The sequence below is a fragment of the Mirounga angustirostris genome, unplaced genomic scaffold (genome assembly GCF_029215605.1).
Source record: "Mirounga angustirostris isolate CCGP_5_RB_7025 unplaced genomic scaffold, mMirAng1.0.hap1 SCAF_11, whole genome shotgun sequence".
In the NCBI taxonomy this organism is placed as follows: domain Eukaryota; kingdom Metazoa; phylum Chordata; class Mammalia; order Carnivora; family Phocidae; genus Mirounga; species Mirounga angustirostris.
The window spans coordinates 29,940,218-29,955,786 of record NW_026991719.1 but is presented as its reverse complement, the minus strand read 5'-3'; the positions used below and the strand labels follow the sequence as shown (position 1 = coordinate 29,955,786).

General features: G+C 37.1%; 1 long non-coding RNA gene and 1 pseudogene across 1 annotated transcript in view; both read right to left on the bottom strand.

Moving 5' to 3' along the window:
• LOC135361914 (uncharacterized) overlaps positions 1 to 5,970 on the bottom strand; it is a 109,905-nt gene extending 103,935 nt beyond the window's left edge. Inside the window, exon 1 of the long non-coding RNA XR_010406079.1 lies at positions 5,652 to 5,970. This is a non-coding gene — a long non-coding RNA (uncharacterized LOC135361914). The remainder of the gene's footprint in view (positions 1 to 5,651) is intronic.
• A 7,561-nt stretch (positions 5,971 to 13,531) lies between these two features.
• LOC123843575 (RNA-binding motif protein, X chromosome-like) lies at positions 13,532 to 14,797 on the bottom strand (annotated as a pseudogene).
• Between the last annotated feature and the right edge of the window lie 772 nt (positions 14,798 to 15,569).

Sequence of the window (15,569 nt, the reverse complement as noted above, 5' to 3'; positions counted from 1 at the left end):
CTGTTTGATTTATCACTGTAAACGCAGCACCAAGAAGAGATACAGTACAAAGAAGTATACTAAATAGGTGTTGAATTAATGGACAATAAATGAATATATGTATCTTCTAAGTACAGATGACCATGTTTTAAATAATGTACTATATCTAAAATCTGGCAGGGAATTACCAACAAAATTGAATATATACAATAACTTTAGTGTTGGGTACATTTAATAAACATCATGAACAGACTTAAGATATTAACATTTGCATTTCACTGATATTAAAATTCATGTCATTTTCCTCATAATAGATGAAAAGGCTCACTCCTTACTTTATCAATGTTAATTACAATGTAAGACACATCTTAATGTCATAATGGATGAGAAAATTAATCTCTGCAAACTGGTGAAGCATTATTTAAATTACTAATTGGATTTCAATAAGCATTTAGTAGATTATCAATGATTTTAAGCATGTGTAATGATTGGAAGCCTTATAGAATATGGCATATTAATAGCAAAGCATGTGAATAACAAAAAGAATTCAGAAGTATGAGATTTTAGGGATCTGTTAAGACATTCAAAGTTTAAGGACATGGAACTCATGTAAAACAACCAAAGTCTACTTATCTAACATGTAGATAAATATTTGATTATAATAATCACTTTTCAGAATGCCTAGAAATGCAGAAACCTAAGGAAAAGTATAACTTCATGGAGAGAGAGCAATAGAAGGAATAATTTGCTGTGGAAATGATACCAGTGATAGAAATTCTAGAGGCAGTATGGGTTAGTGATTTGGCATCAGACTTGAATTCATATTTGACTCTACCACTGACAAACTGAAAGACTTAGGCAAATTATAAAAACTTTCTAAGCCTGTCCACCCTTTTCAATACATATCTTCCTTGACTTATGATGGGGTTACATCCTGATAAACCCATTCTAAATTGAAAATAACATAAGTTGAAAATGCGTCTAATACATGAACCCACTAATAGCTTAGCTTAGCCTACCTTAAACCTGCTCAGAACACTTGCATTAGCCTACAATTGAGCAAAATCATCTAACAGGAAGTCTAATTTATAATAAAGTGTTGAATAACTCATGTAATTGATTGATCACTGTACTGAAAGTGAAAAACAGAATGGTTTAAGTCTATCAGTTGTTTACCCTTGTGATCACGTGGCTGACTGAAAGCTGGGGCTCACTACCACTGCCCAGCATAATGGGAGAATATTGTACAATACTCTAGCCCTAGGAAAGGATTAAAATTGAAAATCTGAAGTAAGGTTTCTACTGAATGCATATCATTTTCATACCATTGGTTGAAAAATCTGAAATTGAACCATTTTAAGTTGGGGATTGTCTGTTATTTCTCTTTCTTCATTTTTTCTTTCTCTTTTCCTCCTTTCCTGCCTCCCAGACTCCTCGGCAGCCACCTTCATTCATATGCCCACACACAGAATTTGTGTTTGAGAACTCCAAATTTCTTTCTTTATAAATGCAGTGCATTTTTTTAGCAGTATTATTACCATAGAATCTCATTGCTTAATCCATGCATGAGACCTATTTTCCTTCTGGGGGAGGGGAACATGTTCTCTATTAAAGGCTGGTAAGCATAAGGACAGATATAGTGAAGACCAAATTTAGTGCAGAGAAACATTTTACTCCTTAGCTCCCACTGATGTCTTCTGTGTCTGTTTTTGAGCTAATCTAGTTCAGAAGGTTTATTGATCAGATTCAACATTTTTTGATGTATTTAACTCACATCAACATCATTTAAGCTTGACAGACAGATTCTGTTTTTCTCTGCCAGCTCCTTTTGTTTCCTAGATTCCAGGAGCAGATTAGGGCTGGTAACAACTACCTGATAAAGACCTGCAAGGAAAATATATTTGAGGATAATTTCTTCTTCTAGTTCACTCTTTCTTTCAATAATTGTAATTTTTTGGTTGAAAATACCATCCTGGAGCCCAAAAGCATTCAAATATTTGCATTTTACATTTTATATGAGAGCATATGAAATATCTTTATTTATACCAAATGTGTGCCTGCTTATGGGATATGCAGTAATGGCAGGACATCCAAAATTGACCTTTTATAGGGTGGCACTACTGCATTGGAAAGAAAAACTGAAATAATGGACATAAATATTGTAATTTTTTTAGACTTTATTTATTTATTTATTTATTTATTTATTTATTTATTTATTTATTTATTAAGAGAGAGATACAGAGAGAGTGAGAGCAGGGTAAAAAGCAGAGGGGGAAAGAATCTCAAGCAGACTTTGTGTTGAGAGTGGAGCCCGACGTATGGCTCCATCTCATGACCCCGAGATCATGACCTGAGCTGAAATCAAGAGTTGGATGCTTGACCAAGTGAGCCACCCAGACACCCAGTAGTGTAATTAAAAGGTAATGGAATAAAGTATCTTGGGGTTCAACAACAAAAATTTCTGTAATGAATATGAATATAGTTAACAAGATGTAAGACACCTCAAGTTACAATTTAATGAAACATTTAACTCCTACAGTAGATTTATATAAAGTCTTCAGAGAATGACATGAAAGTTTTCAAAATTTATTTAAGTAACCTCCCTTCCTACCCCAACAATTATCACACAGTCCTAGCCAGATACTATTTTTGGCAAGGAGAGGGATAAAAACTGTTGTGTCTCAAGGGCCTTCAGTGCTTTTTTTTTTTTAAGATTTTATTTACTTATTTGACAGAGAGAGAAAGAGAGCACAAGCAGGGGGAGCGGCAGAGGGAGAGGGAGAAGCAGGCTCCCCCCTGAGCAGGGAGACCAATGCGGGGGCCCAGAACCCTGGGATCATGACCTGAGCCCAAGGCAGACGTTTAACTGACTGAGCCACCCAGGCGCCCTGGGCCTTCAATGCTTTAAAACAAGAATTAATTTCTTTAGAACACTATCACAGCAATAGGAGCAACACTTGGCTGTACTTTTCAAGGACCTATTTACTGTACTTATTCTTGTTAGAATGAGCCACAGGAATAATTTTAAACCCAAAACTGAGATCTGGTTTCCATTTTAGCATTGGGCAAATTAGCATTGGTGTAGGGGAGAGGAGTGGTTTTGTTGTTTTGTTTTTGTTTTTTATCATGTCAATCATCTTAGCTCTGTTTTACAAACTATTTCTGGAAGTACAGTGAAAATTCATGGGCTCAGACAGGCCAGAAATGTGAACTTAATCTAGGAAGATTTGACCAGTTGGTTGAAACTTAATAGTAATGAGATTAAATTATGTTATTGACCAATGGAGTATGTTCTATTCTACAGCCTTAGGCTAATTCTGAAATTTAGCCAACCATCTCAGCATTGTATATCAGACTGAACTGGATGAATCAGCAAAAAATATCTCCATGACTATTAAAATGTCTAAAATATAATCCCTACTCTTCTGAATTAGTATCATCATGTTCTGATTTGGAGAGAAGCAAATGGATTTGAATATAAATTAATAAACTTTAAGCCGAGCCCATCTCCCAAACTTCCTCTGATATCAATTATTTTCAAGTTTTAAATTACACCTGTAAGTCAGAGTCAGGTCCAGCACAAGAAAAAAAAAAAGGCAGGATAATACTTGATTAATAAGATCTCCATGTCTGGAAATGATTGATTCTAAGATGCAGCTCATACTAGACTGAGAGCTCATATTTATGATCAAGTTCCTCAAATCCCACTAGCATCCCTAGCATATGCCAAGCACAAAAGAGACATTTATTCAGTGACTAATACCATGTCAGAAGGCTTTGGTTGAGCATTTTGTCAAGGATCAACTCCCAAAAGACCACCAGAAATACCTGTTGATCAAGCAAGTCTAAGTTTACTAGATATACTGCAATTAGAATATCTTGACAGAAAGTTAGCAGCATCTCAAAGTGAGGAAATTAGGAAAACATATTTATAGGGTTTGGGGGCCTGGGATAGATGATTTTAAGGCAGGTCTTGCAATTTGGGAAATTGACCGGGAATGGGCAAAGTTTAAAACATAATAGCTTTCAATTAATTGGTAGGCACAGTGAAGCAAGGGCTAGAAATAGTTTAGATGTTAGTCTTCATAAAAAAGCTTATTAATTGGTTCATAGTTTTACCTTTGAGGAATTGGTACTTCTTGGTGCAACAGCCAAGGTATTTTTCCTTGCTATTGGTATAATTTAATATAGGGAAAGAACATATACCTGGTCCCCAGTTAACACAGAGACAGGAAATAATGATGGTTTTAGTTAATTAAAAATTAAATGAAAAGTAATTAAACCTTTATAGAACAACTTAATGACAAAAATCATCTTCATGAATTAGTCACATCTACCTAATTGCAAAGAAATTACTATCTCAGTGCAAAGAATTCAGTAGTATATTCTTAGTTAATTCTTTCCATGTTTACTCTATGTCTTCCTGAAAGTAAGTGAACAGCCTGGTAGAGTAATCACCCCTTTTCTGAGGTAGTCAATGTTTTGTATCAATTTTAATTAACTATTTTTGACACTCAAAACTTTTTGCATCTGTACATCTGCCTAACTTATTTTTCCATACTCCATGTGGGAGGCATCAAAGGATAAGAGAAGACTTTGAATTTTTTTCATCTTTCTGCTAATTAATATTTCTGGCATTTCAAATGTTGGTACTTTATCATGTATAGGTAAAAGTTTCACTTTTTGAGTTAATTATTTCATGTTTTGATTGGAAGATTAATCTCTCTTTGGCTATACATTACCTTCCATGCATATTCTAGATTTTTGCTTCCTCCACTTTGCTTCACTAGCCCATAGCATCCTATCCTGCAGGAAACTTGTAGAAATCCCTTTTCTTCCATTCTCTCTGTTGTTTTGGGTTTTTATATTTTTCTATTCCTTTACTGCTTTACCGTTGTTTAATGGGGTTTTAGGAGGAAAAGGAGAAAAGAGTGATACTTGGTCTGTAATTTTCACTGAAAGACTTTTTGGTTAATTTTGTGCACTGATTTGGATATTATAGTTGTTTTTAAATGGTTATTAGGTAATGAAATCTTACTATTCTAAAATATACATCTTAATGGAAAGCAACATAGAATGGTGAAAAATAAATGCAGATTGAGTTAATTCAGTTCTAGTTACAGTTTTGATGATTCTAGCTTTATGAAGTTGAACAAGTCACTTAACCTTTTTGATTTCAGTACCTTCATCTGTGAAACAGTTGGGTTGTTTTGAATGCCCTTCTAAGTTTCTTCCAATGCTAATATGCTGATTCTATTTAATCCCAAAACAAGATATCTAAATTAACTACATTGGAGTACAGAACAATTTGATTATTTTAGCACAAGTTTTATGACCACTAAATCTCAAATCCCAGCTTTTTGGTCTTAAGTCTCAGATCTTCATGCTTTAAAATATTTTAAAATATTTATTGATATAGATATAGGGCAACTAAATATACGATAATTCAACTCAATTCTGACACTATCTGATGTTAGTATCAGACTTCACAGGTATGAGGGCTCAGTCCCACAAGACTGCTTCCACTTCAGATGCCAGTCACAAGTATCAGGTCCCCAGGTTACCCTCATTTCTGTCAGACTTAGCTACTAAGTTTGAGGTTCTCACCATCCCCCTCAAGTTCGACAATTTGCTTGAATGACTCACATAACTCAAATAAAAGCTGTACTTACTATTATTGTTTGTTATGAAGGATACAAATGAACAGCCAGATAAGAGGTACACAGGGCAAGGTCTGGAGGTATCCTAAGTGCAGGAGCCTCTGTCTTTTGAAGTTGGGATATGCCATTCTCCCAGCACAGGGATGTGTTCACCAATTCAGAAGCTTCCCAAACTCCTTCATTTAGGGGTTGTTATGGAGGATTCATTGCATAGGCATAATTTTGGCCACTGGCGATTAACTCAATCTCCAGCCCCTCTCCACTCCCCAGAGGCTGTGCGTGGGGGTGAAATTTCCAAGGTTCTTTTCAAGGCTTGATCAGTCTGGGTCCAGTCCTCATCCTGTTTAACTAGCAGCCCATCAAGACTTGCCTCATTAGAACAAAAGATATTCCTATCGCCTTTATGACAGGAAATTCCAGTGGTTTTAGGAGCTATGTGCCAGGAAATGGGACGAAAGATCAAATATTTTTCTTATTATAATATATAATATGTATGTATATTTACATATACAGAGAGAAAATTAATGCATATTTCCTTCCCATTTTAAAAAATTGGTAAAAATATCTCTTTACTTAAAAGTCTCAGATTTTGATTCATTTCTTTGTTAAAGAAACTTTTACAAGAAACTGATTAGACTACATAAGCAAACAATATCTAGAATTTTACCCACATACACAATTGGTTTCATCAGGGGCATAACTACTCCCTTGTGGTATATTAGATACTTAAGGAAGCTATGTAAGCTCTTCAAGTCGCAAGGGTACCATTTAGTAAACTGCAACTTCAATGGATTATTAACTTTTTACATAATATATTTCAATTAAAACAAAATTGGATCTCAATGAAATCAAATGGTTGATGCTACGTTTAGTCTATGAGCAGGAGAGTAAGCACTAGAAATGTTGCTTGAAGACATATTACCTACAAGAAAGCCAATCACTTTGAAAGTGAGCCCACTCATATTTGACTGCAGGCAACTCCACATATAAAATGAGTGGATACATATCTTAACCCTTCATCTTCCTCAGATCTTATCTCCAATATGAAGTAATCCTCATCTGAATACTGCAAAAATAACCCTTTTAAAAATCCAACTTGAAAGGTCTTGGTAGTAATTTCCCCTCACATAGTTATTTTGAGTAAGTTAGAACTCTTCAAACCTACTATACTTTTAGAGCTAGATTGTCTCTGTGCACTTAAACTACACTCTGCTAATGACTGACTTATTTTTGAAAGTAGAATTAACTATTTCTTGTCCACTAAGGGCACATTTGAGTGCACTGAAGAACAGTTATTAAAAACCACATCATTGGGCGCCTGGGTGGCTCATGGCTCAGTTGGTTGAGCGACTGCCTTCGGCTCAGGTCATGATCCTGGAGTCCCTGGATGGAGTCCCGCATCTGGCTCCCTGCTCGGCGAGGAGCCTGCTTCTCCCTCTAACCCTCCCCCCTCTCATGTACTTTCTCGCTCTCTCAAATAAATAAATAAATCTTTAAAAAAAACAAAAAAACCAAAAAAACACATCATCTGCACTTTCATAAACTTGCTTATTTTTGAATTGTAATTTAAGGCCTTAGTAGAGTCACTGAATTCTGTAGAAAGAAGAGACATTTTTGCCATATTTATTTATAGTATTTTTGATTGATTGATTTTTGTTATACTATTTTGTATTGTTTTTCACTATCCACTCCTGTTAGTGTCCTGATTGGTCTGTATACACAACCCACTGAGAAATGAGTCCATTAAACTGTGCTCCTATTAGTATAATGCAAGTTCTGTATAGTGCCACCCTAGAGTAAATATTTGATGGAACATTCCTCTCTCTTTTGAGATCTTTTGACTTTATCCTCCACCCACACACATCTGTGCTTCTAATTTAAATAAGCTAGCTTAGTACTTGCTTATTCTGACTGAATTAAGTCTTTGGTGATACCTATTTTTAATGTAGCCAAGTTTATAATACCATCCTTTAAAAATATATCTCCCGGTTCTGTTTGTAAGCAAATCTTGATAGTAGGAATATTTCTAAGTTTTTTTTAAAAGATTTTATTTATTTATTTGACAGAGAGACACAGCGAGAGAGGGAACACAAGCAGGGGGAGTGGTAGAGGGAGAAGCAGGCTTCCCCGGGAGCAGGGAGCCTGATGCGGGGCTCCATCCCAGGACCCTGGGATCATGACCTGAGCCGAAGGCAGACGCTAAACAACTGAGCCACCCAGGTGCCCTTATTTATAAGTTTTAAAGGATAATATTCCCTCTTTCCTTCCTTTCTCCCTCCCTGTAAAAGAAAATACAAGTGAATTTTTACTTCCAAATTACTGTTTCATCATTTGACCATTGTGGGTATATTGTAATTTTCTTACTTCATAGAGTAAATGAACTAGTTTATAAAACATGATGAACTTGAAAAAATTCTAGTCAGTTTAATATAACTTTACTAGGGATGCCTGGGTGGCTCAGTGGATTAAGCATTTGCCTTCAGCTCAGGTCATGATCCCAGGGTCCTGGGATCGAGTCCCGCATTGGACTCCCTGCTCACCGGGGAGCCTGCTTTTCCCTCTGCCTGCCGCTCCCCCTGCTATGCTCTCTCTCTGTCTCTCTCTCTCTGACAAATAAAATCTTTAAAAAAATATATAACTTTACTAGATGAAAAAGGCCTTTAGGATATGGGATACCACCTGATCATCTGTAGCTAGCATCTCCTGTGGCATGGCTTTTCTAATATAAGGGAGAACATCCATGTTATATAAATGAGCCAAAGATGGCTTCTGTATATGTTGTTTATTTCTTCACTGTAGGTTGAGATCCATTAGCTTAAGGGCCCACTGACGCCCACCTCAAATATTTCCACATTCCAGTTATTTTTTTTAATTGGGATATAATTGACATATAACACTGCATATGTTTGAGGTATATGACATGTTAATTTAATACATTTACATATTACAATCCAAACAAGCAGATTTTCAATTTTTTAGAGCATGCTTGCTTTGAGTATCTCATAAAACCACACCCAACATATGCCAGCCATAGGTAAGGGAAGCCTTGTGGTTAAAAGATCCCAAGCTGCTGCTGTCCACTGGAGCTCTCTGACCCAGGGATTTCCTTGACACTTAGGCACATTTTCTGAGTCCCCTCTCTCCTGGGAGTTCTCATGATTTCTGCCCCTTCTGAGTAGGGACAATGTCAGTAGCCTTTGGATAGTCTTCTACTACGAGGGACTTCTCTGAAAGCAAACCTGTCAAAGCATTGCCCCATAAAGCTTGTATGCTACTGTCACCTTGTGGTCATACCTTTCCCTCTGATCAGCTGCCAAATCCCTCAAACCCAAGAGAAGTTTTATGATATTTTTCAATGCAGAGCATGCTTACCACAGAGACAATACTTTTTCTTTTCATTTATTAGATGGGACAAGCTAAGTAGATTTCATTATATTTATCTTGTTTTGAAGAATACTAAAAAATGGTTAAATACTGAGTATCTTTATGGAAAATAAACTTCTTCCTTTTCTTCCATCATTTTAATGTGTCCTGCTTTTCTTCTATTTTCTCTCTCTATGAAATTTGTTATGCATATTCTATGTAAGCAGAACTCTGCCAAGAGCCATGACATATACACAGATGATAAATATACAATTCACATTCTCAAAATTTCAGTATGCCATTTTAAAATCTTTTATTTACATGAGATATATGAGAGGATTATATTTTCATTTACTCAAATAGACATAATGGTTCTAAATAATTTCTTTTATTTTATTTGAAGCAGTAGCTTTTAAAAAAAAGATTTTATTTATTTATTTTTCAGAGAGAGAGAGAGCACAAGCAGGGGGAGTGGCAGGGCAGAAGGAGAAGCAGGCTCCCTGCCGAGCAAGGAGCCTGAGGTGGACTCCATCCCAGGACCCTGGGATCATGATCTGAGCCGAAGGCAGACGCTTAACTGACTGAGCCACCCAGGCATCCCTGAAGAAGTAGCTTTAAAAAGGCTTAACATTTTCATTATTTGGAGAAATATCTACCAAGCAAAGGGAAAAATGCCCATATACTTAATTTATAAAGAACAATGATTTTGGAAATTGAAAAGATGTTTGAAATTTACATTATTTTAGGGAAAAAAGGACAAAATAGAGAAGAACAAATAAAAATCCCTTCAATTCTATGTCAATTTTGGTTTACTTCTACACTTAGATTAACTTACACATTAATATATTGCAAAATATATATGTGCACACTGGCATTTGATTTTGTAAGTTGAAAACTTCTGCTACCTTCTGAAATTCAGATTCATCTTTAGCAACATTTGAGTGTCTCCCATGTGCCAAGCAGAGTTCTAGAAAGCAGCTTATGTTAAACCAGGGTAATGACAGTTTCGAACAGGTCTCCAAAGAAAACAAGATCGTGAAGTCAGCATCACGGAGTATCTGATACTCGTTGTATTTATCTTCCCCCCAAAAAATAAAACTTCAGCATCCATCCTCAGCATCCATTCAAAGTGCCTTGTGTGGGAGCTGTGGGATTCAACACCATACACCAAGGAACATGGGAGGAGGCCTGCCTACTTGTGTGTTGGGTAATAGGCGGACAGATCTCAGTCATAGCTGTAGAACTTGCAATGACTCATGAACTGGCACTGGCCCCTGTCAGCCAGAGTCTAGGAGCCCGTGGGAAACACTCTTAGACAATCTTAGACAAGAGAACCTTTGCAGAAATTCAGGTTTCCAGAAGAGAAGTCCCAGCACATTGCTGGAGGAAAAACATACAGATTTGGACACACTGGAATGGGTAAGTGAAATGGCTTGACTTTACCTGCATCACCCCTACCCCAAGGCAGCACAGCTTATGGCCAAGAAAGATCTCTTAGCCCATGATTTCTCCTGCAGAGGAAATGGAGAGTGTGTGCATGAACACCTGGCTTTACAGGATTCTGCCAAAGAAGCTCATTTCTCTCTCACCCCATCCAGAGTACTAAATTGTGAGCCATATGACTGGAAGGTGGAAAGAGGCTGTGAGAGCTGCAAATAGGACTCTCAGAAAACATTTAAAGTACACAGATCCTACTAAATGCATCACATATTTCATCAAGGAGCCCATCCATGGACAGGTAGGAATGCCTCACTTGCAGATTCCCCCCACCCCCCACCCCAGCTGGCCCACAGGGAACCCCCAGTGTGCAGTGTACCTCATGCACACACCACTCCATCCTGTGACTGGCTCTCTGTGCAAGCTCCTGATGGTGGTGCTGAGAAAAAGTTTTGGCAGATGGAAAAGCTGAAAGCTGGCCCAAATTTGCAGGCCAGGGAGAGACCATAAATGTGAGCTTTAGCTCCACCTTTGAGAAAACAAGAGAGGCTGTCAGCACTTGTCCTGGTGCCTTACAGAATCCTGAGAAAGCATACAAGCTTAAGGATTCTGCCACAAGAGGGAGCAAAAAGCACGAAGCAGGTGTGCCCATAGAAAGTTTGAGATAGCCCCAGAATCTCTAGAAGGGCTGACAGAAGTTATCTCTTTCCCAAAGGCAGATAGTAAAGACTTGAGGAGGTGACAGTTACTTCAAATGGAAAGAGTAACACACAACTTCAAGGATTATGAAAAATCAAGGTAATATGACACCACCTAAGATCACAATAAATTCTAGTAACTGAACCCAAAGACATGAAGAACTATAATTTACTTGATAAAGAATCCAAAATAGCTGGGGTTTTTTTCACCTTAAAAATATATATTTACAGGAACGATTCCCCATTCTCTAGGACTCTTAGAAAAAAAGGATCCATTTTGGGGAAAGAAAAACAAACAGTGGAAACAGATGTAGCACCATCCCCCAAATCACCAACCCCTAGGTCCCCAGGCCTGTGCTTGGCCAGTGCTGACAGGAGGTGAGCCCAGGAGTCCATTGAACCTACTCTCTCCAGCCTGGAATGCAGACAGGACAGGCTTTATGTCTCCCATTCCTCTCTCCAAACTCCAGAAACACTTAAAAGGGTCCTTCGTACCTGCCCATAGGAAATTAGAGAGCTGTGAAGTGGGGGGAGCTGAAAACACACATTTGGTATCAAAAATAACTGTTTTGGGGCACCTGGGTGGCTCAGTCATTAAGCGTCTGCCTTCGGCTCAGGTCATGATCCCAGGGTCCTGGAATCAACCCCACATTGGGCTCCCTGCTCGGCGGGAAGCCTGCTTCTCCCTCTTCCACTGCCCCTGCTTGTGTTCCTTCTCTCGCTGTCTCTCTCTGTCAAAAAATAAATAAAATCTTAAAAAAAAAATAGCTGTTTTAAGAAAACTCACCGAGCCACAAGAAAACACAGAAAGACAATGCAAGGAAACCAGGAAAACAATACACAAAAAGAGAAGTTAAGCAAAGAGATAAAAATCATATAAATTCTGGAGCTGAAGAATACAATGAAATAAATGAAAAATGCAACATAGACCATCAAGATCAGGATGAATAAAGCAAAGAAAGAATCTGTGAATTACAAGGAATTTTGAAATTATCCATTCAGAGGAGAACAAAGAAAAAAGATCTGTGGGATACCATCAAAAGTACCAATTTGCAAATTATTAGAGTTCCAGAAGGAGAAGAGAGGGAAAAGAGGGCAGAAAGGTTATTTAAATGAATAATGGCTGAGAACTTGCAAAATGTGGGGAGAGATTTGGATATCTAAGTTCATGAAGCTCATAGTCAACAAAAACAATCTGCCTAAGGAGATCCTCTTCAAGACACATTATAATAAAATTGTCCACCAGAAACTCACTTCAGCTTTAAGGACACACACAGGTTTAAAGAAAAGGGATGGAAAAAGATATTACAAGAAAATAGAAACCAAAGAGAGGAGGGTAAATTATACTTACATCAGTCAAAATAGACTTTAAGCTAAAAACCGTAACAAGAAACAAAGAAGGTCATTATATAATGATAAAGAGGTCAATTCATCAAGAAGATAAAACAATTGTAAATTTATATGCACCCAACATAGGAGCACCAGAATATATTAAGCAAATGTTAACAGATATGAAGAAAGAAATAGACAACTATATAATACTAGTAGGGGACTTTAATACCCCACTTTCAGCAATGGATAGATCATCCAGACAGAAAATCAATAAGGAAACATAGGACTTGAACTATACTTTAAACTAAATAAAACTAACAGATATAATATAGAATATTCCATACAACAGCACAGAATATACATCTCAAGTGCACATGGAATATTCTCAAGGATAGATCATATGATAAATCACAAAACAAGTCTTAATAAATTTAAGAAGACTGAAATCATATCACATTTTTTATTTTTTGGTTTTGGCCAAAATTTTTATTTAGTATTCTATAGTTGCTTAACACACAGTTAAATGGTCTTATTGGGGGAGGGGAAAGGTGAGGTTCCTGAAGATTCCAAGGAAATGTCAGAATGGCAAAATATGGCCATCATTATCCATTTGCTTTATTGGATTTACTGGGCAAATAGCACTTTCCTTACATAAGCATCTGATCTCAGGTTTTTCATACTGAGAACATTGAGATTTCAGTTTGAAGACACTCTGAAATCCTACCCCTACCACCCTCTAATAGCTAGCTTGTTTGTATAGGCAGAAGGATTTACCTCTCCATTTTCGATGGCTAGATGTTTGTGGAAGGTCTCAGAATTGCCTGCATCATTTACAGGGAAAAATCAGATATAGGAAGTGGCCTTTTGGGACACCTTTACCTTGAAAATTACAACACTAGTACACAAGTCAAGTCTTAACATATTTAACATTTGCTTATCGAAAGCAAAGTCATAAAGTCAAGTACGGTTAAACAGGTTTTACTCTTTTCCCTTACAAGAACATAAAAATTATGGTAGGGGAACTTAATAGGAAATTTTTAAAAGGTAATACAATTTTTCCTTTTAGTAGTCCTTGGGTGGTTCTGACAGGAAATGTTCCATTTTTTTGTTTGTTTCTTTGAATTGGGATTTTGGTCCAAAGTTTTGTTTGTTTTTAATATCTGCCTCTCTCTCCCCTCCATCAGATCAACTTCCCCCACAGGCTCCACATCTAGGTGCTCTGTGGCTTGAAGTATTATAGGAATCACATGGAGGAGGATACCTCCTTTTCCACAGAAGGGGGAAAACCTCTTCCTTGTCTGCCAACCAGATCATGACCACTTGAATAGAGATCACTTCCACTGCCTGAGTAATAAATGTCTTGACTTCCACCATAACCATTATATGAGCTGCTGTAACCATCACAGCAACTGCTTACACCATAAGATGGCAGGGGCCCTCATATAGGTAGAGCACTATATGAGCTACCATAAATCTCATATGAATCTCTGTAGGAACCTCCGCTTGGACGATCTGAATAGTTAAGATCAGGACCAAAGCCATTTCCATCACTGTAGCCTCTTGATGGGTAATCATCATGTGAACTGGAATGACCATAATCATGGTAAGTATAATCTTTTGGTGGTGGTGCTTAATCTCTTGTATCACAAGAATTTGGGTAATCTCTGCTTGAATAACTCTCTTTATTAGAATACCCATCATCTCTTGGAGACAAATAAACATCTCTATGAGAGGGCAGGGGTTCCTTTCAAGGTTTGCCTCCATAACTATCTCTTCCATGTTGCACAGGAGCTCTTCCTTCCATTCCATTGCTGCTGTGAACTGGTCCTGAAAGGGCAGATCTTTTAGGAGGAGGACAGCCACTTCGTGGTGGTGGTCCCCTTTTTATTGGAAGTGGTCCCTTGGAAGAATTTATGTTAAAATTCATGGAATAGTCACCATCATCCATGTGCCCTTTGCATGAAGGAGGTCTCCTGGTTCTTCCACTTCCTCCTCTTCCACTTCTAAGACCTCTTGGGGGGCCTCTGCTTCTTGGAGATGGAGGTGCTCCATATCTACCACTTTCAAATGATGGTTCAGTGGCTTGTTCTACCTTAATGGCTTTTCCATCTAAGGACTTTCTCTGGCTGTATCCTTAGCATCAGCTGGGCTTTTAAACATGACAAAAGCAAATCCTCTTGATTTGTTAGTTTCATGATCTTTCACCAATAGAGCTTCCACTATTTGTCCATATTTGTTAAATACAGCCTCAAGGGTTTTCTCATTTGTTTTTGTATTGAGGCCACCAATGAAGAGCTTTCCTGGGTGATCTGCTTCAACTATTTTCATCCCCTGATGAGAGTTGGAGGGGTGATGATGGTTTCATGCTCTTAGGAGCTTACCGGCAGGGGCATTGTAGCAACTCAGCATGAGGGAGAACTGCTGGTTCTAAGAACAGAAGAGGGAAGCTGCTACTGCTACTACACAAAGGCAAACCTGATATCAAATTTTAATTCAATAAGTTAATTGACTATCTATTTGACTTTATGACACTGCTTTCAATAAGCAAATGTTAAGTCTGTTAAGACTTGACTTGCGTACTAGTTTTGTAATTATCCAAGTAAAAGATGAAAACTCTCCTACAACAACATAGAAAAGTTCTTCTGTTATAACACAGGAGAAAACAAAAGCACTTTGGCTCCAAATACACTATTGAACTTTATAGTTTTACTATAGCTTATCTGATCAACAGGATATATATGGGTATGCAAAATTCCATTAACTTTGTTAACTCAATACTTACATCCATATTTCAAAGGAGAAAGAACAGTAATTTTACTGTTTTTGAAATAAATATAGAAAGAAGTTAAACATATCCTCTTGATACACAATAACTAAACATATTTTTAATTGTAATATTTCTTAAAGTTAAATTTATTAGAGTCTAGATATAAAGATAATTTACTTAATGTCATACTATCATTTTCTCATATGTACTGTAATGTATAGATGTAGATTATAGATGGAATGACCAAAATGCTCTTTAAAAATGATTGATTTTTATGTAGAAAAAAATATGTTCAAACCTCAAACAAAATACTGAAAATGAAAATGGTCTGTC